Source organism: Pinus tabuliformis, chromosome 7, assembly GCF_031772625.1.
Source record: "Pinus tabuliformis cultivar Carrire ecotype Pingquan chromosome 7, CPIR1, whole genome shotgun sequence".
Taxonomy (NCBI): Eukaryota; Viridiplantae; Streptophyta; class Pinopsida; order Pinales; family Pinaceae; genus Pinus; species Pinus tabuliformis.
Genome location: NC_142293.1, coordinates 1,750,892,878 through 1,750,914,297, shown reverse-complemented (window position 1 = coordinate 1,750,914,297; position 21,420 = coordinate 1,750,892,878). Strand labels below are relative to the sequence as shown.

The 21,420-nt window shown below is 36.8% G+C and overlaps 1 protein-coding gene, 1 long non-coding RNA gene and 1 pseudogene across 17 annotated transcripts in view; 2 read left to right on the top strand and 1 right to left on the bottom strand.

Annotated features, from left to right (window-relative positions):
• The window catches only part of LOC149255345 (uncharacterized), a 30,142-nt gene extending 28,636 nt beyond the window's left edge, over nucleotides 1-1,506 (top strand). For all 14 annotated transcript variants that reach the window (XR_016267236.1, XR_016267234.1, XR_016267229.1 and 11 more), the window contains 2 exons: nucleotides 41-378; nucleotides 508-1,506. The gene's annotated coding sequence lies outside the window, so the exon portion shown is untranslated. The remainder of the gene's footprint in view (nucleotides 1-40; nucleotides 379-507) is intronic.
• Nucleotides 1,507-10,763: 9,257 nt separating this feature from the next.
• On the bottom strand, nucleotides 10,764-12,616 carry LOC149255344 (putative protein phosphatase 2C 6; annotated as a pseudogene).
• A 196-nt stretch (nucleotides 12,617-12,812) lies between these two features.
• Nucleotides 12,813-13,930, top strand: LOC149255343 (uncharacterized). Of its 3 annotated transcripts, XR_016266357.1 has the most exons (4): nucleotides 12,813-13,019; nucleotides 13,098-13,171; nucleotides 13,259-13,294; nucleotides 13,389-13,930. It is a non-coding gene; the product is annotated as an uncharacterized LOC149255343 (long non-coding RNA). The 3 variants fall into 3 exon arrangements; XR_016266359.1 differs by lacking the exon at nucleotides 13,259-13,294 and having other exon boundaries at nucleotides 12,815-13,019; XR_016266358.1 differs by lacking the exon at nucleotides 12,813-13,019 and having other exon boundaries at nucleotides 13,030-13,171.
• Nucleotides 13,931-21,420: the final 7,490 nt, after the last annotated feature.

Here is a 21,420-nt window from a genome sequence, read left to right as displayed (position 1 = left end):
CTGTTTTCAAGAGATTAAAGTTGAGAAGGAATATCTGCAGGCTTCCAATTTCTGCAAAGACCACCTCCATCAGGCATTGGTCGAGGAGTTAGACACAGTAATGAGTAGCGAGGGATCCAACATCGATGGTAGTAACAACAACTGGAATAGACTCTAGGAAATGGCTTTAGTTAGTTGCTTCAAGAAAGTGGATGTTGAAGTTGGACAGGAGCCTAATAGAAGAGTTGACTCAAGGGAGGGTAACCACATGAAACTGTGTGAACTACTGTTGTTATTGCTATTGTGGGGTCATCTCAGGTTATCATTGCTAATTGTGGAGATCCAAGAGCTATTTTATGTCGTGGAGGGAAGGGCATTCCACTTTCAGATGATCACAAAGTATGCCTTGTTTTCTTTGGAGTAACGTTGTTATTGACCACAGTTTATCATTTTGTCAAACATTTCCTTGCATCAACACATATATGCTCGCTGATTTGGGGATCTAACCCAATATTTTTGTGATTTCAGCCCCAGATAGCGGACGCGATGGCAAGGATTGAGGCAGCAGGGGGCAAGGTTATTTGTTGGAATGGATATCGTGTTTTAGGAGTGCTGTCAATGTCAAGGGCCATTGGTATGATATGTTTGTGGCAAGATAACAAGTACATATGTGTGCTTTGGTGCTTTCCTGGTACTTGATATATCTATTATCATTTGTAATACTTACAAGTGATCGCTACTTGAAGCCATCTATTATTCCTGACCCTGATATTACATTCACTGAATGAGTAAAAGAAGATGAATGTCTGATACTAGCCAGTGATGGATTATGGAACGTTATATGAAATGAGGAGCCGTGTGATATTGCTCAAAGTTGCACCGCTCATTGGCATAATAAGGATCCAGTTTCATCTTTAAAATCAATGGACCCTGCAACACAATCAACTGCTAATCATGTCTGCAAGATTGTTATTCAGCGTGGCAGCTCTGATAATATAATGGTTTTGGTTGTGGAATTGAAGGCAAAAAGGAGGTGGGCACGAAGAAGCTGAAACCATGAAGCTTAAAGTTACGATGCATTGATGTTCCTCCAAGGAAAATTGTACCATTAGAGTTGTTGATATCCCAAGGTTATTGCTTTCATTGATTTTTTTTTGGGGGGGATGGGTAAATACTAGAAAGTAGGAAGCATCTTGTTCTTTTGCCTAATGGGAAATTCACTAGACAAGAGACCAATTCTTGATAACCAATGTTCAAAGGTCTTTAAACAATTGCTGTAATATAGCATTTTCCTAGGCCCTTTTATCCCTGGACAATTGACCGCAAAGTTGACCAAAATAGGATGATGGGTGCAACATTGGAAAGATTTTGTCCTTCCAGAATCTTGGACAAAATATTGACAATTTTCAGGTATGGACAGCAGAGTCTTGTGGATATGTTCTTTGCTTCAATTTAGTGTTGTCGTTCCAGATACTGAAACCATGTAATGCAAATCTGCCCACGTGGGAGATAAATTGTTACCTTGAAGTTTGATTTTGTAGACTAATATTGACTTAAAAGTCATGAAAATAACCCTAAAATGTAAGGTTACTTCTTTGTAACAAACATGTTGATGGACATATATTTTATCTCGTCTAATTCACTTCAGCTCTTAATCAAGAGAATGGGTCTTTGAAGGACCGGACCTTTGAAATGCCATGACAAAACGCCATAATGATTTTAATGAAGCTGCATGATATATTAGGGATGAGATTATGTGAAGTTTATTTACACATTCAATGAAACACAATATATGTGTATTTTTTTACAGGCTTTGCCAGTTATCTACTCATGTAAAGCATTCTGGATACAAATATCATAAAGATATTTTTTTCTAAAAAGTTCCTCTGTTCTGAAGGAACATCGTTATTTGACAAATTGTTTGTGTTACTTGAATTTTGTTTTTTTGTAAATTGTTCCTTCTATGATTTCCATACATCTATTTATATTTTTTTAAATCTAGGGGAATCGAAAGCTCGTTGGGATTACCTGGGTGAGGCCCAGGTTCAAAGCCAACGACTGCCACTATAATCCTAGGCCATTGCTGGCAACGTGTGAGCCAGTGCATACATCTGTTTATATTGCATTTATTGCTTTTATTAAAGAACGGTAACAATAATCTCATCAATTTTAGAAAACAACCAGAAAGAATCCTTTACCTGTTATTACCATAAAGGCCCACAAGCAACAAACAAGATTCAAGTAGTCTCCAATTATAAAAGTTGGAAAATGAAGATGAATGAAAAGTGTTCTTATCTATCAAAGTGAGGAAGACTTCAAATCTTATGTAGGATATGTTCAACCTATAGGTTGGTCACAGAAAATGATGGGATTCAAGAGGGACATAATAATTAACATCAAAGAACCAAGAGAAGAAAAAAGAAGCAAAAATAGTCATCTCGAACAAAGGCAATTCAATTTTTTTGAAGTAGGGTTTATCCTGCATAAATCGGGGAATTCTTGTTCAACATTATTGCCAACTAACTATTTTATAGTTTCATTGGGCCCTAGACTTTTTGTGGATGAGGTTGGGTGAAAGCTTTGGGTGATTTTGATGGAAGAAATACCCCTCAGCGATGGCTTTATTGTTCAAGTTATTCTGGACATAAAATTAATACATTGAGGAGTTTGCAGTGAAAATCCAGACTTCTACATAAACAAACCTTTCCGAAACAGTTGCCAAATTTCTCAAAAATATATTTCTAAGATTTTGTAGTAGTACATATGCATCCTGCGAAAAGCGGGGATAGTTCTATAAACTACTTTCAGTCAATTGGGCATTTTATTAGCTAATCACCATTATTTGGTGAAGCATCTCCCACATTTCAAAGTTTTTATGCAAAAATTTAAAACATGTAATGGAAAATTCCATGAATTAGTACTACAAGATGTATACTAATTACAATCTACAAAAAATAAAACATCTATACTTATACAAAATATATCATTCCTTTTGCCACCATATATTTTACCTGTGGCAATCCCTCGAGCCACCTTTTCTATTGCAAAAATTCGAATTCTCTTGCTTTCAAAACCAAATAAGCCCTCAATACTACCACAGACATTAAAATACTGAGAAATAATTCAGAAATTGCACAATAGACATATCTTACCTTCTTTCGCTTGCAGATGTGGAATGAAGGCTCTGGGTGTCAATGACATCACTGGAACCACAATTCTCATACTTTTCCATATTGCAATGATGATCAAAACTATCACAATTCTTGCCAGATAAAATGTCCTGCTCTCTCTTATCTAATGGTTGGTCCGTTCCAGCAATAGCCAATCTCCAAACATAGTTATTAGGTCTCAACACAACCATTAGGTCTCTTACATGCTTTGGAACTGAAAGTCAGCAGGGTCAATATTAACAAAAGGTAATTAGTGAAAAACAAACCCATTTCTTTAACAACGTTGTCACAGAGGTTGTCAAATGAGAAAAATTAGTAGATAGAAGGATATAAATAATATTGGAGACAAAGGGTAGAGTAATAGCACTCCACGAATCTAGGGTAGACTCTACAGTTATCTTTGGATGATAAATGATAGATGTTTATGAAATACATGAGGATCTTTGTATATGTCAGAATTATAGAGGTTCAAGAATTTTTCTCTTATGTGATAGCTGAACATAGCTCATTTATGTTGTCACCTGTACTGCTTACAATTCTAGATTATGCAACTTGTACAATCATCTACTATACTATTCAGAAATGGAATTTCTATGACATTAAAGGATGAGATCTATTACCTACTTCCCGGGCATGATCTGGGAAGTCAAGTTCATGTTATAAATTGTAGCGCCAATTTATATGAAATCGTGAGGCTTTTGCATGTTAGGTTTGGTAATATATTGCCCCCAAACAAAATCTGGCAAGAGCTCTCATTAAATTGCTATCAGTATATGCATAAACTTGCTTCAAGGACAATCATATAAGAAAATCTAACAAGAGCTTTCATTAAATTGCTAATACCATATACATAAACTTGCTTCAAGGACAATCAGAGAAGGAATTCCTAGAATTCTATAGCAATAATGTTTACAACTTTGAGCCAGACAATAGATCTGGGCATTTGCAAACTGTCCATTAACCTCCATCCAGGAATTCAGATTCCGTAAATGATTTCAAACAGAATGAAGATCAATTTGACGAAAACATTCTAAAAAACTATTGCTTTGCATGTATTACTTAATACATCACTATTATTCTACTTTGTGTACAGCATCTGGGGCTCAAGCCTAAGAAGCCCAGTTGAGGACCCTTACTAGTTTCTTCATAAAATTGAAAAAAAAAATATCCAACATATTGAAACTTTCCTAATAAACAGAAAAAAATTATATTAGCCTAAGGCAACCTTAAGGATCTCAATCAACAAAAGGTCATATGAAGCAAATAATATTCAAGGAGCCCAGAAACAAAGGAGCTTTTTCTCCGAATCCTCAATAGCAAGAATTCTGTCTTGGGTGGTTCCACTCCATCCCCATCTCCATATACATCCATAATATTAAGACTTATAGGAATCTGAATTCAACATTTTCTTGCTCACATTAGTGTAAATCTCCTTTACCACAATTTGGAATGCTGACAATACATTTGTATTATCCAGAGCCGAGGTCTCAATGAAGAATAGCCCCTCTGATTCAGCAAACTTCTTCCCATCTTCCATAGGAACTTCCCTTATATAAGCTAAATCAAACTTATTCCCCACAAGCATTTTCACTACATTGCCATCAGCATGCACTGCAACATCAAAATTTCACATCAGTTTGAAAATAGCTTGCAACATCACATAGATGACAACCAAAAGCCAAATCCAATTTCAAAGATGCTCTATAAGGCATTACAATAGTAATTTCTTGCAATGCAAAAGCCAAAGCCAGAGCCAATTTCAAAGATGCTCTACAAGGCATTACACAGAAGCTTCTTGCAATGTTAGTATCAGAACTAAGGAAGATGCTATCACATCAAACCCAAAGATGATCCACAAGGCATGACACCCAGACATCAATGATCCACAAGGCACATCACAAAACTGCCCATAATATTCATAGGAGAGTGGTGGAGTGCTATTACTTCAACCCAAAGATAGCTTCAGAGTCTACCCTATCTCCCAATTGTAATAGAAATGTTGTTCCAAATGTTGTTGATGAAGCTCAACCTTTAACAAGTGTAGTGTGAAGGAACCGTTCATGTAGAGTCGCTGAATAAATTTCTTGTGATGTTATATGACAAATGACATTTCTGTCACACATAAGGCATATACATGAATCATGTTTTGCTTAGACAATGCTCTATTAGTCTAGGGTTATGTGGTGTTTGGTGTATGGACAATTCGTAAGGATAAATATTTTTAGAGTTTGCATATGGCATTCAAAAACCAGAGAAGCCTAATTCAGTATCATTTATTTTAAAATTCATAAATGTATTTGGGTCCTATAATGAGCATTTCATCTATATAAAGTGGTAATTTCTAAATGTGTTTTTTGCATAATAGTTTCCAGTATTGAAAGTGTTGCAATGTAAATGAACACAAATTATCTACTTTTTTTAATTATATATGATTCAAAAACATGTTGAGTATTAGGAAATAGATAATTGTCTATTTGTTTAACATCAATTTATTGTTATCTTATTTTTCATGTTTTTGAAGTGTAAAAAATGGTGCAAAGTGGCGTTTATGCATTGAAGTGTCCTACTTTCGAAATCCAGGTCCAACAGTTACTAAATTCGTCCTTTACAATATGGCAACAAATAATTTATTTCATGGAAAGAGAGAAGTGCCTAGAATGACGACAAATAATGAGGCATATTACATTGCGCTTGTTGAAGGGTTAAACGAGGCAAAACAACATGATGTCAATGATATTGAAGTCTTCACCAACTCAGAGTTGATCAAATCAAATGATATTGAAGTCTTCACCAACTCAGAGTTTAATCAAATGAAAGGCATCTATCGGGTTTGGAAGGACAATTTAAAACCTCTTCATAAGGAAGCAATAAATTGGAGTTGTCAATTTCAACATTTTACTATCAATCACTCTGCAGATATTGAAAAGATGTCCATTGATATAATGTCCAGAGAACTTTTAAGCACATATGTAGATGTCAAATATGACATAGGATCACCATCTACTGCAACAGAAATCGTTGATCACCATCGATATAAATCCACATTATGCGAATGGGTTGTTGTTATCATTTTTTTGGGGTCTATCATAGCTTGGTTCTTTCACTAAAGAAGAACCTGTTAATGTTTTATTTTTCCCCAACATGCAATGATTACGGTTTTTTTAATGGAAGAAAAATTTATGGACAAATGTAATATATTCCATGTACATGGACAAATGTATTTTGAGAAAAGTAACTAGTTCATGGTTTTTTTATTATCATTAATACATTATGATGTTGTCTGATCCTTCCAAAAACCTTCTTAGATCTTTGTTTCTGGTGAGATATTGATATGCTATGTGATTTGTTCGTTGGTTGTTGATCAGTGATGAAAGGTTTCTTTACTATATTTATAAGCAATTTATTCTTAATAACACTTATTTCTCAATCACCCAGTCACTCTTCCCATCTCCACATTGGATTTCATCCCAATAGTTTTCTCATATCGCAACTCTATTTTGGCTTGACTTCTCTGTATTTCAAATCTTGTGCTTGTTGATTTATCATGATAGTAAGGACCTAGCCTTTTTAAATCAAAGCAAATCTTGCTCATGCTCACTGTGTCATAAGTAAGGAAATGTCAATATTTCTCCAAGAAATCACATCCATAATGATGGTCTACTATGCTAAATCTCCCATGTCACCACTCCACTTCCTCCAAATCTTGCACTAGTTTTTCCTCTGCAGAGGAATTCTTAGATAAAAACTAGAAAATATGCAGTTGGTATTCTCACTGTTCTTGTAAGAGAGCTAAGAGGATTAATTGTAGCTAGTGAAACCTCTGCAATCCCTCTAATAGTCAACCATTTAAGATTGGGTTCATCTTCAGCTAAATGAAAGGACAATTTATTTCTGTTTTTCTATCATTGTGTTGCAGTGGAAGTGACAAAATTGTAAATAGTTTGTTGAGATTGCCATCATTAATGCCTTCTCTGTATAATCTTCTCACATCTGGTACTCCTAAAGCAAAAAAGAAAGCTCGTTCTCTTCTTAGAATCCTTCACAGTTGGGACTCTTCAAGAACTGCTCAAACAATTCTCTTGCCCGAGACTGGAAATTCAGTCACTTCAGCACACTAGTGAAGCAGCTGCCAGTTTTCCACCAATTCATGCAGGGGCCTGGCTTTTACTTGTACAGATATTCTTTGGCAGAAAAGAATCAAAATAAATGTGAATATCTCTGTTATTCGATAGGATTTTGTTTTGTACAATATTTAATCAGTCATAAAGGAGATGGACGACATAGAAATTCGGGGTGTCCAACTCGCCTCTGTAATTTACCCTTCTAGGAGATGCCTAATCACTCCCACATGGTCATTGTATCTAGATGTACGTTTGGGTCCCATTGACGTAATTTGATCATTTGTGTAATTGATATAAAATTTCTATCTTATCAAACATATATATTTGAGTTGGACTAGCTTAATTGATATGTGCCCACTTTTGCTAAACAGTACATATTTTATGTCTGGAATCTGGATTAGGTATTCTCACACACAACCATCATACCATTATCAGCAAGGTCATGACTTTTTTTGTTTAGGTTTTACTCCTTATCAGTAAATCTATGTTTAGGTTTTACCCTCCACCTTTTTTAGTGAATAGATTGAGGAATGTGATTGCACAATCTTGCTAGAATATTTCATTGAACATGTATGTTAACCCAACTAAAAGGTTGCAATTCATAAGAGTTAAAATATTTCATGCATAGTATGGAAATTTATTAGTATAAATGTTTTTGCATTTATGTAATTTGGCCTAATTAAATTATCTCATAAAATATTTTGGAATGGGAAATTTCCAACCAATGTTTCTAAATCTTTTTTGTTCAGTCAATGGTTGTGAAGGAGGATTTTGTTACTAAATCTTTTTTGGCTAAACATATGTAATATGTAATGTTCTGCTAACCTTAAAAAAATAAATGTAACAATTGGAATAGTGAGGTGAGTGTTATTGCTTTCATGGTTCACTCTGGTATGTAAAGTTTCTTGACCAGCAATTTTGTTTTTTTCAAGAACATTCTCAAATGTGGTTTAGAAGAAATCTTTACATTTTGGAGACTTATACGACGAAAGTTTTAAGAGATGTTTATATGACTACTGAATATGAGTGTTTTGAATGGTTGTTGATGTGCTTGGTTCTTGGCCATCTACTACATAGATTCTTGTTTCAGGTTTGTGGTTGTGTTTGCACTTGCCTTTTCTTTATAAATATATTTGTTTGTAACAAGTTTTTTCACTCGTTCTCCAAAATCAACATGTTTCTTTTAGAGTAGTCATGATTTTTGTCAAAATCCCGCAGAAATTTTTGGAAATGGGTTATAGCTGTCAAACTTTAGGATTTTGGGTATCTAGGTGGTTTTTGATGGTTCTGAATCCATTTCCACCATAAAAAAAAAAAACCATTCAAACACCTATATGATCAGTTTTTCTGAAAAAAATAATTGCCAAATTCTTACCAAAAAAAAAATTGATGCCGTTTCTTTTTGGTTGAGAGATTTCCTGTGTTACCCTTACATAATGCTAATACCATGAAAGGAAAAAAGTGACTGCATCTAGGGTGTAGTCTTTAAGATAAAGTAATGTCAACTTCTCATACATTTAAAAGAATAAAACCTCTCAAAGCTGTTTGATGTAAGGTAATGAATCTATCCATAATGCCAAACCCATAGCTTCAAAAATAATAAATCGACCTATATGCTTCATAAATGCATGTTTAAAATCCATATGCTTTATAAATGCATGGTGAAAATTGATAACTGAAAATTAATAATTCCCTCTATATGCTTCATAAATGCATGGCCATCCCATGGGACTTTGTTATTTCTGATTATTATGGCCAAAATTCGGAAACTTATAATAGTTAGACAAGGCCTTTCTGATTTTCTCATCTGGTTGTTGAAACCTAAGTATCTGAGTTATTGAGGGCATTGCGTTGATCTTTTAAACATGAAGAAAAAGAAGAAATATCACCCATGGATGATAATATCTCAGATGGAACTAGAGATGACTGCAGTCAAAATGATAATTGTGAAGTATCGAAGACTGGTTAGACTACTCCTATATTAAAGCCTCCCAAATTATGACTAAAACATAAATAGAGTTAACTTTTGCTAACTAAAACTCATAAATCTTGTTTGAAGGCCTATTTGTAAATAATTTGCTCGAAAAAGTCTTAATTGCTGAGACTTATAACAATCTTTGAAGGAAAAATTTCAAAATCCAAATCACTTCCAATTTAGAAGGTAGATCTTGAAGCAATGGGGATAAACAAGGACCAAGAAAACTTGTCCTGTTCTCAGCACCTACTTCACTCATAAAGTAGCTACATGAAACATGCTCAAATATAACTTCAAGAATGGAATTAAATATTATATGCTGGCCCTGGAAACTCGCTGTAGAAGTAACTACATGGTACATGCTCAAATATAACTTCAGGAATTGCATTAAAGATTGTATGTTGGCCTTGGAAGCTCACTATAGAATCTGGTATATGGTAATATTCCCTAAACAGACAACAATGGTGCTACATATCCAAATATTAATAAATGAAATATAAACATATGTATGCACTGGCTCGCAATCTGCCAAGAATGGCCTAGGATTATAGTGGAAGTCATTGGCTTTGAACTTGGGCCTCACCCAGGTAATCCCAACGAGCTACCGATTCCCCTAGATTTAAAAAAATATAAATAGATGTATGGAAATCATAGAAGGAACAATTTATCTTAAAACTAAATTCAAGTAACACAAACAATTTGTCAAATAGAGTTGTTCCTTCAAAACAAAGGAACTTTTTAGAAAAAAATATCTTTAAGATATTTGTATCCAGAATGCTTCACATGAGTAGATAACTGGGAAAGCCTGTAAAAAAATACACATATATTGTATTTCATTGAATGTGTAAATACACTTCAGATAATCTCATCCCTAATATATCATGCAGCTTCATTAAAATCATTATGGATTTTTGTCATGGCCTTTCAAAGGTCCAGTCCTTTAAGGACCCATTCTCCTGATTAAGAGCTGAAGTGAATGAGACAAGATAAAATATATGTCCATCAACATGTTTGTTACAAAGAAGCAACCTTACATTTTAGGGTCATTTTCATGACTTTTAAGTCAATATTAGTCTATAAAATGAAACTTCAAGGTAACAATTTATCTCCCGCTTGGGCAGATTTGCATTACATGGTTTCAGTATCTGGAACGACACCACTGAATTGAAGCAAAGAACATATCCACAATAATCTGTTGTCCATACCTGAAAATTGTCAATATTTTGTCCAAGATTCTAGAAGGACAAAATCTTTCCAATGTTGCACCCATCATCCTATATTGGTCAACTTTGCGGTCAATTGTCCAGGGATAAAAGGGCGAAGGAAAATGATATATTACAGCAATTGTTTAAAGACATTTGAACATTGGTTATCAAGAACTAGTCTCCTGTCTAGTGAATTTCCCATTAGGCAAAAGAACAGGATGCTTCCTACTTTCCAGTATATCAACAACTGTAATGGTACAAGTTTCCTTGGAGGAACATCAATGCAACGTGAGTAAGTTTAATCTTCATGGTTTCAGCTTCTCCGTGCCCACCTCCTTTTTGCCTTCAAGTACACAACAAAAACCATTATATTATCAGAGCTACCACACTGAATAGCAAGCTTGCAGAGATGATTAATAGCTGACTGTGTTGTAGGGTCCATTGATTGATCCATTGATTTTAAAGATGAAACTGGATTCTTATTATGCCAATGAGCGATGCGACTGTGAGCAATATCACATGCCTCCTCATTTTTTATAACATCCCATAATCCATCACTGGCCAGTATCAAACATTCATCTTCTTTTACTCGTCCAATGAATGTAATATCAGGGTCAGGAATAATAGATGGCTTCAAATAGCGATCACCTGCAAGTATTAGAAATGATAATAGATATATCAAGTACCAAGAAAGCACCAAAGCACACATATGTACTTGTTATCTTGCCACAAACATATCATACCAATGGCCCTTAACATTGCCAACACTCCTAAAACACGATATCCATTCCAACAAATAACCTTGCCCTGTGTTGCCTCAATCCTTGCCATCTCATCCACTCTCTCGGTCTACAATCACAAAAATGTTGGGTTAGGTCCCCAAATCAGAGAGCATATATGTGTTTATGCAAGGAAATGTTTGACAAAATGATAAATTTTGGTCAATAACAGCGTTACTCCAAAGAAAACAAGGCATACTTTGTGATCATCTGAAAGTGGAATGGCCTTCCCTCCACGGCATAAAATAGCTCTTGAATCTCCACAATTAGCAATGATAACCTAACATGACCCCACAATAGCACTAACAACAATAGTTCCCATAGTTTCAGGGGCAATGGGCTCTGAACAACATTCCATGTGGTTTCCCTCCCTTGAGTCATCTCTTTTGTTAGACTCCTGTCCAACTTCAGCATCCACTTTCTTGAAGCAACTAACTAAAGCCCTTTCCTAGAGTCTCTTCCAGTTGTTATTACTACATCCAGCTCCTCGACCAGTGCCTAATGGAGGCGGTCTTTGCAAAAATTGGAAACCTGCAGATGTTCCTTCTCACCTTTAATCTCTTGAAAACATAATAACGAATACAAAACTAAAAACTCACATATAAGGATCTGAGAGGCTAGCAAAATGATAAATATTTTTAAAACCCGGATTCAATTAACTACCATGAATTGTGTTAGGAATGAAGCTATCCTGGACACCTCCATGTCCATCATAGACTCCAAAGAAATGTAGTGGAGAACTTTCATTAGATTTTTGTGACCGCTGGCAGTGCAACCCCCAACAACAACTTTTTTAGAATGTTCTAATTGCCTAGTTACCTAGTGAGCTATAGGGGATGCCGGGTCAAATTGGTGCGGGAGCAACCTGTGGGTTTTTGGAGTAATTCAAATTCCATGGTGAATTACCTTCCTGTGCGGCAAGACGCGATGGAAACTAGAATGTATGTGAGGAACCTATGAGTATTCTACATTAATGAGGAGGGTGGCGGAGCTGGGTGGAGCTCGCGGAGGGTGGCAGAGGGAAGAGGAATTTCCAGCGGCCGAAGTCGGAGGTTTTTCTCGGCAGCGACGGAAACCGGGCAATTCCTCCACCTGGTTCGACTACTCCATGCAACTGCGTGTGGAGATACTAAATTCCATTAATTAAGTCTAAAAACCTCAGCAACAAATCCCATTTTGACAAAGGACTGAAGAGAGTATCTACAACACAACAATATCTAAATCAAATATGTTATAATAACAACAGCATTTCGACACGCTTGCAGCACTATGTGAGTTCAATTAAATTCTAAATGAACCGTGATTCGAATAATTGGACTCACAACTAGGTATGTAACACCCCGAAATAAAAAAATAAAAAATGTATTTATCCTTCCTAATTACCCATCGTACGTGTCACCCTAACCCAATCCAAGCGATGTGTGAACGAATGGGAAGGGTCAAGAATGACTCTCAGCTTGGCACGTGTTAATGGAATCAATTGACATACCGACAACTATCTAAATTAAGCCGTCTATATGTGTGCCACATACCTGCACCTCGATAGAGGTGATGGCTCCTCTGCTTGGCGATTAATGCAACTGTATGTTTGGCACGACATCCGGTGAATGGGCAGAGGAATTTAACTTTAAATGAAATTTTATTATGATTTTTCATCTCATTTCACATTGTTCTGAGGTGGAGACACAACTTTGATAGCGTAGGGTAAGAACAATGGTGTAAGGGTTTACCTCTTCCTGAGCGAGGGTTTTTCTATTTTCGGAGGCAACAACTCATACAGAGACGAGGAGGTAAGCGAACAACTCTACTCTTTGCTTGGAAAACGCAAATGCCTACTCATTCTTAGCTTAATCCAACATTTGGTACAGGTATCGTCTGATGGACAGTTTTAAATATTTTTTCCACCATGAGAGCTTAACAGAAATGTTCTTCTATCATCGAGGTCAGGTTCTTTCTGAACTGAACACCCTTATGGTTTAACACTTGTCTCTGGTTTGTGATTAATGATGATTTATGTTTGTTTTCCAAGAATTTGGTGCTCTAACAGTGTTTCCATTCTCCTCAGGTACTAAATCCCTACCATGTTTTTTGTCTAAGCATTCTATGTCGTTATTAAACCCGAGGTCTGGTTTTAACAAGTTATTTGGATGTTTTCACAGGTATGGTTCGATCATGTTGCTGGGTTGAAGGATTTTTCAAGAGTCATCAACCTGAGCCAAGCTTATCTGCGCTGTACAGGTTGGTTACCTTTCCTCCATTGTCCTTCTATTGTTTGACTACTTGTCGGAGATGCTAACTCGATTCCAAAATGAGGGGGGAGAGTTTGTTGGCCTTCATCACAGTCAAACCCTCACCACAATCCAAAGTCTGTGAGGGTTTCTTAGAGAATGGAGGTTATAGAATCAACACACTTGGTTGGGTTCGCAACCGAAGCTTAAAGTGTACTTCTAAATTCTTTGAACTATTTGTTAGCATGGTTACGAAATTCATTGCCCATTCTGACTCTATGAACCCCTTTTTTATTGTCTGTAATAAGTGTTGGGAAGGTTATGGACCGCTGCCAAGTCTCGGCCCTTACCCAGTATGCTGTAGTGACATTCTTATTATAGTTTATATGAAGATTGTGTAGAGGTAGAATGGATGAGCCGAAATTTAGGACAGAGGAATACTTCAAAATATATATATTATCTCAGTTCTTGAATTTCTCATAGATTTATACTTCTTTTAATTATAGTTTGTTCCTTGTTTGTGCATTGCAATAAATTAATGAATGGTTTGGCATATATGCGATATTAATTTAGTCAGTGGTATTAGTACAGGAATGAGTATTGAAATGCGGAAGTATACTCATTTTTTCCATAAATGTGTATATGTATATTTCTTGGTTTCGCTCCTGTTTACCACAAAAGTACTCCTACATAAGATTGTGGACCTTCTCGTTTGGAATGCATTGTAATCATGTTTAATTCCTTTTTTGGTAAAGTGGTATAAATGTACAGATAGTATAAATTGATTTCCATTCCAGGTTATTTACAGTTTGACAAGTTATGGATAGAAACTGAAACTCTATTGTCATAATAGTAGTAGTTTTGTTCCTTTTTATACAGTAGATACTAAATAAGTCCATGATTCTATAGTAAAGTAATTTTCTTCTTTAAATAGAAGATATTAAATAAATTCAAGATACTTTAGTACAATAGATTTCTTCTTATACAAGAGATATTAAATAAGTTCAAGGTACTATAGTACTGCTAGGTTTAGAATAATCGAACAGTGTAACTAGCAGAATACTATGCATCCATTTTTTTCTCTATGATGTGAATAACTCTAGTAATCAAATATTTCCCATAACTGCTCAACAACTAGCTTAAGAGAAGAAATGAGATCATTACTCCTAATGCATACCATAATTAAAGTTTTGTTTGAGTACTTATTGGCTATGAGTTTTCTGTTTGATGCAATTCAATAATCCTTCTGGAAGGTCTCACCACCCAGCCATGGACCTACCAATTACGTCGGCGGCCCCCCACCAAGCACTTCCTTCTCTTAATAGTTGGGAAAAAGCCTCAAAGCCACCTTCCACCCAGCCATGGACCTGGAAATTATGTCTGCAGTCCCCCACTGATCTCTTCCTACTCTTAACGGTTAGAATAAGCCTGAATGATCTGAAAATGGAATGTACTTGAAAAAGGGTGCAAGGTATCCATTTTCATTTATGTAAATGAATGCACAAATACTCCAAGTTTAAATCTACAAATATGTGAACTTCTTATTTCTAATACAGAGATAGACTATAGGGGCATTTACTGGATATGTCACCTCTAAAGAGAGGATGAGATCCAGAAGCTACTTGGTCCTCTACAGACTTTGCCTAAAGAAATAAGAAGTAAGCACTCAGGTTCGTTTAAAAACAAGACCTTGCTTGAACTTGACATTATGCAGAATTCTAGCTTGAAAGAGGTGTATGTATTTTCTTCTGTTTATGTGTTTTAACTTAATTTGTTTCAGCTGATATTAAACATATATATCAGACATATAAGGCAGCAAATAAACATCACATATAACAACAAATTTAATAAAGAGTTCACCATAATCTCGTGGGCTACGTCTCCTATGAGCTCTAGTCAACTAGACTTGGCTCTTTGGGATTATGGCTTGAAATCTTTTACAATTTCCACACTCAACTCCAAAAGGTTAATGACTGAACCTATGCATTTAGAAAAACCATATACATCCCTGTCATGGTTGTCCTCTTTGTGTAGGCAGATCTAGGCTCTCTTGGACTGGATTCTTTTAGTAGGTGCACTAAGCTTCCCTGAGCTTCTTAATGGCACAAACTCCTTCAGAATGCTTCAAATTTCTCTGAAACCTCTGCTAATGTCTCCAGCACATATCTGAGATAAGAAAATGACTATTCATTTGCTCAAAATGAGCACTGCATCCTCGATCTAAGCCTTCTCCCATGGTTGGCTCTAGGCTGCCTAGAACTTCTCTTCAACATCTCGGCCTTTAGATGTCACCAAATGCTTTTGAAAACATCTTCATTGGATTCAGAAGGTCCTTACAGTAGAAATAGGCTTTTGTTTCACCTCAAACAGATGAACCTAGCCCAGCACAGCTCAATCACTGAAATGGCCCTAATGGCTCCTGGAACTTCCACGAAGTAAAATCACCTGCAAATGACCTTTGTTGGCTATGAAACCTCTGCCAATGGATTTAAAAGGTCGAAGAGACCTGAAATCGAAAAAAAAAAAAATCATCTAAAAAGGACTTTCCTAGCCAAAGTTATGGCTCATTTAGTGAACTGATAGTTGCCCCTTAAAAGACTCCAGTTAGCTAAAGTTGGAGGGCCAGTTACGCCCGACAAATATGGTAAGACCACCAAATTTGGTGCTGCCCGCTAACTCTACTGCTAAAAATAAACTGTAATGGTTAACTGTCTAACAATTGTGCATGTGACTGGAGTAAAGAACGGGCAGTGGTCCTTGAATTCCGCTCCATAACCTTTTATTAAACTGGCAGTTAGACTGCATTTAACTCCGCGTTATATGTGACCAACGCAGCTATAACAGTGGACCGTTGAATGTTAAGCATCGGTGGTTTGGGGTTAAAGCCCACGGTTATGGGGCTGCGGTCATATGAACGGGGGTTGGCCCCCTTTAGGCCCCGCCCAATGCAAATTCAAACTTTATGATATCTTTGTTCCACAATACATAACATGAACTGCCTATTGGTCTAATGGCAAAGAAGATTGTTGTTACGACGGAGGTCGTGGGTTCAAACCATGATTGACCCAAAATTTTAACAATGTGGCCAACATACCTTTGCTGACGTCACCCAGGCCACGTGGCAGCCTCCAGTCCTGCCATGTGGCAGTCTGCGATTGGCTACCCAAACAGAATATTCCTGGAATATTTTGGGAATATTATTGGGAATATTTTAAGTAATATTCTCTAGAATATTCCAAGGAATATTTTGTGCAATACTCTAATTTAATTTTTTTTGAAAAAATTCAAAAACTAAGGGTTATTGGGCGATTTTCTTTTTGGCATAACTTCTACATAGGGAGTCCATTTTTCAAACCGTTCATGGTGCCGAAATCATGAATACCAAATGAAAGGCTTTTGGTCTTGAGCTCCTGATCACGCCTCCCAAATGAAAGGCTTTTGGTCCCCAAAAGCTTACTGAAATATCTGAACTGAACTATAGTACAAACAATGAGAGAATGAACATCCTCTTCTCTTCAGCCCTTCAGACATTTGCTTTGCATGGAAAATGACTTTGAACCACAAATGGAAAGAAATTGACATTTCCCTTTCTGAATGCGTTTGTTCTCCTGTCCACAACAATCTTTCTTGCACTCACACAGAAATTATCTGGCGAGAGAATTACAGAATGAAACTGAACAACACTGCCTTAATCAATGCTCTAAGGTGGCTCAAAACAAACAAGATATTACAACATAGAATACATGCATACATTCGAAAGTTACATATGTACAAAAGGAGTACGTCTTACTGTGTCAAGAAGTCCATCCATTTCTCACCAAGCCACTTCCATGGTGACTTTTACTGCTGCAACTTTTCCTCATGTGAAACTTCCCTTTCCACATTAATATTGGAATTTGTGGTTCCACCTTTGCCAATTTTCTTGTCCTCCTGCTGCATGTGTGTGGGATGACAAGCTGGATGTAAAGTCCAACAATGGGAGACAACATGTCCCCTCTTTTGGGAAAAAGTGAAAATCTTATGCACCTTCTTTGAAGGTATTCTTTGCTTCATGTGTTCCTTGTATGCCTTCTTCCTCATCCATCATCTCGAAACATGATGGTTAAATTGACCACAATATGTACAAGAAATCTTTCTTCCATTAAAGCATGTAAAATTTTCATGCCTTGCAGAAACACAATCAAATTGATCATGAGAAGATGTATACCTCTTGTGCTGCTTTGCATGTTCATCCTTTTTGCCTCCATGAGGAGATGAACTAGTAGAGGCTCCAATTTTCAATTCCAGACTAATATCATCGTTCTTGTCTTCAAAATTGCATAACATTGCGTGCTTGCCATAAGCTACATTTCTACCATCTTCTTGCTGCAAAAAAGGCTTAAAGCAATGGCAATCATCTTTGAAACAAATTTGACATATTTGCCTCATGGAACTTGGAACAAAAGCTCTCTTTGAAATAGTCTCACATTCCTTCATGGCTTTTGAGTCTTCGGCAGTAGATTGCACATAACCAAGTCCAAGATTCCTGGGTCGCTCATCAACACAAATAGGCTCAACAATGCCTTGTCCATGCTTTCCTAATCCTTTGCCTTCATAATCCATCTTAATCATTAACTTGGATCCTACTCCCCTTGTATGCTTTTCGAAAGATCCAAAACATCTTTCTAAAGAGGAAACTGAAGACAAATCAGTATGGATTAGCCCTTTCTCATGCATGTTCTTGGTCAAAGCCTCTTAGGCTTGATGAAGCTGCAAGTCCATATCATGCAATCTTTGAATAATTTCTTCCTTCTCTTGCTTCATGGCCAACAATTTATCATGAAGCATTGTGCTTTCTCTTCTATCCTCAAACAGGATCTGCACCATATCCTTCAATATAAGGAATTCACGCTTCATAACCTCATCGAAGAACCTTGTGAAGGAGGAAACATCACTTGATGAAGTTGTCATTATAATTTCAATGAATAAATTAACTTCAACAATGTTCTTAAAGCTCTTCAAAACAAATGACAAAGATTTTTCACCCAAATGTCTTTACAACTATCACATATTCAAGCAACCAACAACACACAATTCAAGCGAAAATCTTGGAGTGGGTTTGGGGTCCTTTTGGGGTAAGGAAAATATCTTCTATTCCTTTTTGTCTGCTCCAAGACGTAACTAAACAGTAGCTATCCCCAAACTTCAGCAAACTCAAACAACATGCAGTTTGCAAAATAGTAAGCAATCAATCTTCTACACTACTTTAAACACCTTTCAAGCTACGCAATAAGCTATTGTGATGTCAATCAAGCAAACCTGGTGCTTTGATACCAACCTAATCTGAAAATGGAATGTACCTGAAAAAAGCTGCAAGGTATCCATTTTCATTTATGTAAATGAGTGTACAAATACTCTAAGTTTAAATCTGCAAATATGTGAACTTCTTATACTGAGATAGACTATAGGGGAATTTACCAGATATGTCACCTCTAAGAAGAGGATGAGATCCAGAAGCTACTTGGCCCTCTACAGACTTTGACTAAAGAAATAAGAAGTAAACACATATTTGTTTAAGGAAAAAACCTTTCTTGAACTTGACATTATGCAGAATTTTAGCTTGAAAGGGGTGTATGTCTTTTCTTCTATTTATGTGTTTTAACTTAATTTGTTTTAGCTGATATTAAACATATATATCAGACATATAAGGCAACAAATAAACATCACACATAATAGAAAATTTAATAAGGAGTTCACCCCAATCTCATGGGCTACGTCTTCTGTGAGCTCTAGTCAACTAGACTTGGCTCTTTGGGATTATGGCTTGAATTCTTTTACAAGTGCCACACTCAACTCCGAAAGGTTACTGACTGAACCTCTAGGTTTTAGAAAACCATATACATCCCTGTCATGGTTGTCCTCTTTGTGTAGGCAGATCTAGGCTCTCTTGAACTCGATTCCTTCAGTAGGGGCACTAAGCTTCCCTGAGCTTATTAATGGCACAAACCCCTTAAGAATGCTTCAAATGTCTTTGAAACCTCTACTAATGTCTCCAGCACATATCTAACATAAGCAAATGATTGTTCATTTGCTCAAAATAAGCAATGCATCCCCAATCTAAGCCTTCTCCCATGGTTGGCTCTGGGATGCTTGGAACTTCTCTTTAGCATCTCGGCCTTTAGAAGTATCCAAATGCTTCTGAAAACACCTTCATTGGATTCAGAAGGTTCCTTACAACATAAATAGGTTTTTTTTTCACCTCAAACAGAGGAACCTAGCCCAGCACAGCGCAATCACTGAAATGGCCCTTGTGGCTCCTGGAACTTCCATGAAGCAAAATCACATGCAAGTGACCTCTGTTCACTGTGAAACCTATGCCAATGGCTTCAAAAGGTTGAAGAGACCCAAAATAAAATAAAAAATTGTCCAAAAAAGATTTTCCTAGCCAAAGTTATGGCTCATTTAGTGAACTGACAGTTGCCCCTTAAAAGACGCCAATTAGCTAAAGTTGGAAGGCCAGTTAGGCCCGCCAAATATGGCGGGACCACCGAATTCGGCGCTGCCTGCTAACTCTGCCACCAAATAAATTGTAACGGTTAACTGTCTGACAACTACGCATGTGACTGGAGTAAAGAACGGGTTGTGGTCCTTGAATTCCACGCCATAACCTTTTATTAAACTGGCAGTTAGACTGTGTTTAACTCCGCGTTATATGTGACCAATGCAGTGATAACGGCGGACCGTTGAATGTTAAGCGCTGGCGATTTGGGCTTAAATCCCACGGTTATGGGGCTGCGATCATATGAACGGGGCTAGTCCCCTTCGCGCCCCGCCCAATGCAGATTCAGAGTTATGACTCCTTTGTTCCACAATACACACTAAAAACTGCCTGTTGGCTTAACGGTAAAACATATTGTTGTTACGACAAAGGTTGTGGGTTCAAACTTCGATTTGATCCAAAATTTTAACAATGCGTCTAACATACCTTTGTTGACGTCACCCAGGCCACGTGGTTGCCTTCGTGCCTGCCACGTGGCAGTTTGCGATTGGCTGCCAAAACAGAATATTTCAAGACATATTTTGCGAAATATTTTATTTTCAATTTTTTTGAAAAAAATCAAAAATTAAGGGTTATTGGGCAATTTTTTTAGCATAACTTCTGCATACGGAGTCTATTTTCGAACTGTTCACGATGCCAGAATCAGGAAAACGAGGCCTACCTGGTCGTTCAGGTTCCAACCCAATATGAGCACATTCAAATTTGAACATTTTTCGACACTTGGTCTTGAGCTCCTAATCACTGAAAGCCACCTTCCACCTAACCATGGACCTGGCAATTACATCCACGGTTCCCCACCGAGCACTTCCTTCTCTTAACAGTTGGAAAAAGCCTCAAAACCTCTTGGAGGTCAGGACTACTATCCAACCTCAAGTCCCATACCCACTCGACTATTTGCTCTCAAAATGAAATCTTCCCACAAGGCCACCTTCCACCCAGCCATGGAGCTGGAAAATATGTCCGCGGTCCCCCACTGAGCACTTCCTGCTCTTAATAGTTGGAATAAGCCTTAAGGCCTTTTGGGGCTTAGGACTACTCTGAAGCATCATGTCCCATACCCACTTGATTGTTTGCCGTCAAAATGAAATCTTCCCATTGATATCACAACCCAGCTCAAGAAAAATTCCTGCAGCCCCCTTGTGCCCTTTCCTTTTCCCTTTTAGAAAAAAGTGGTTGCAACTCTCCAAGAGTTGTTATAATTGTTTTTCTTTAAAATAATGCCCTTTCCTTTTCCCTTTTAGAGAAAAGTGGTGGCAACTCTCCAAGAGTTGTTATAATTGTTTTTCTTTAAAATAATAAATGACTGTATTTGTTCTAGCTATTTTTAAGCCCAATAGTTTAATAGTAAAAAAACATAAATACAATTTACACTACATTAGTGATAAAAAAATTCTAAAATAATATGATATAGACCTTAAATAGTAG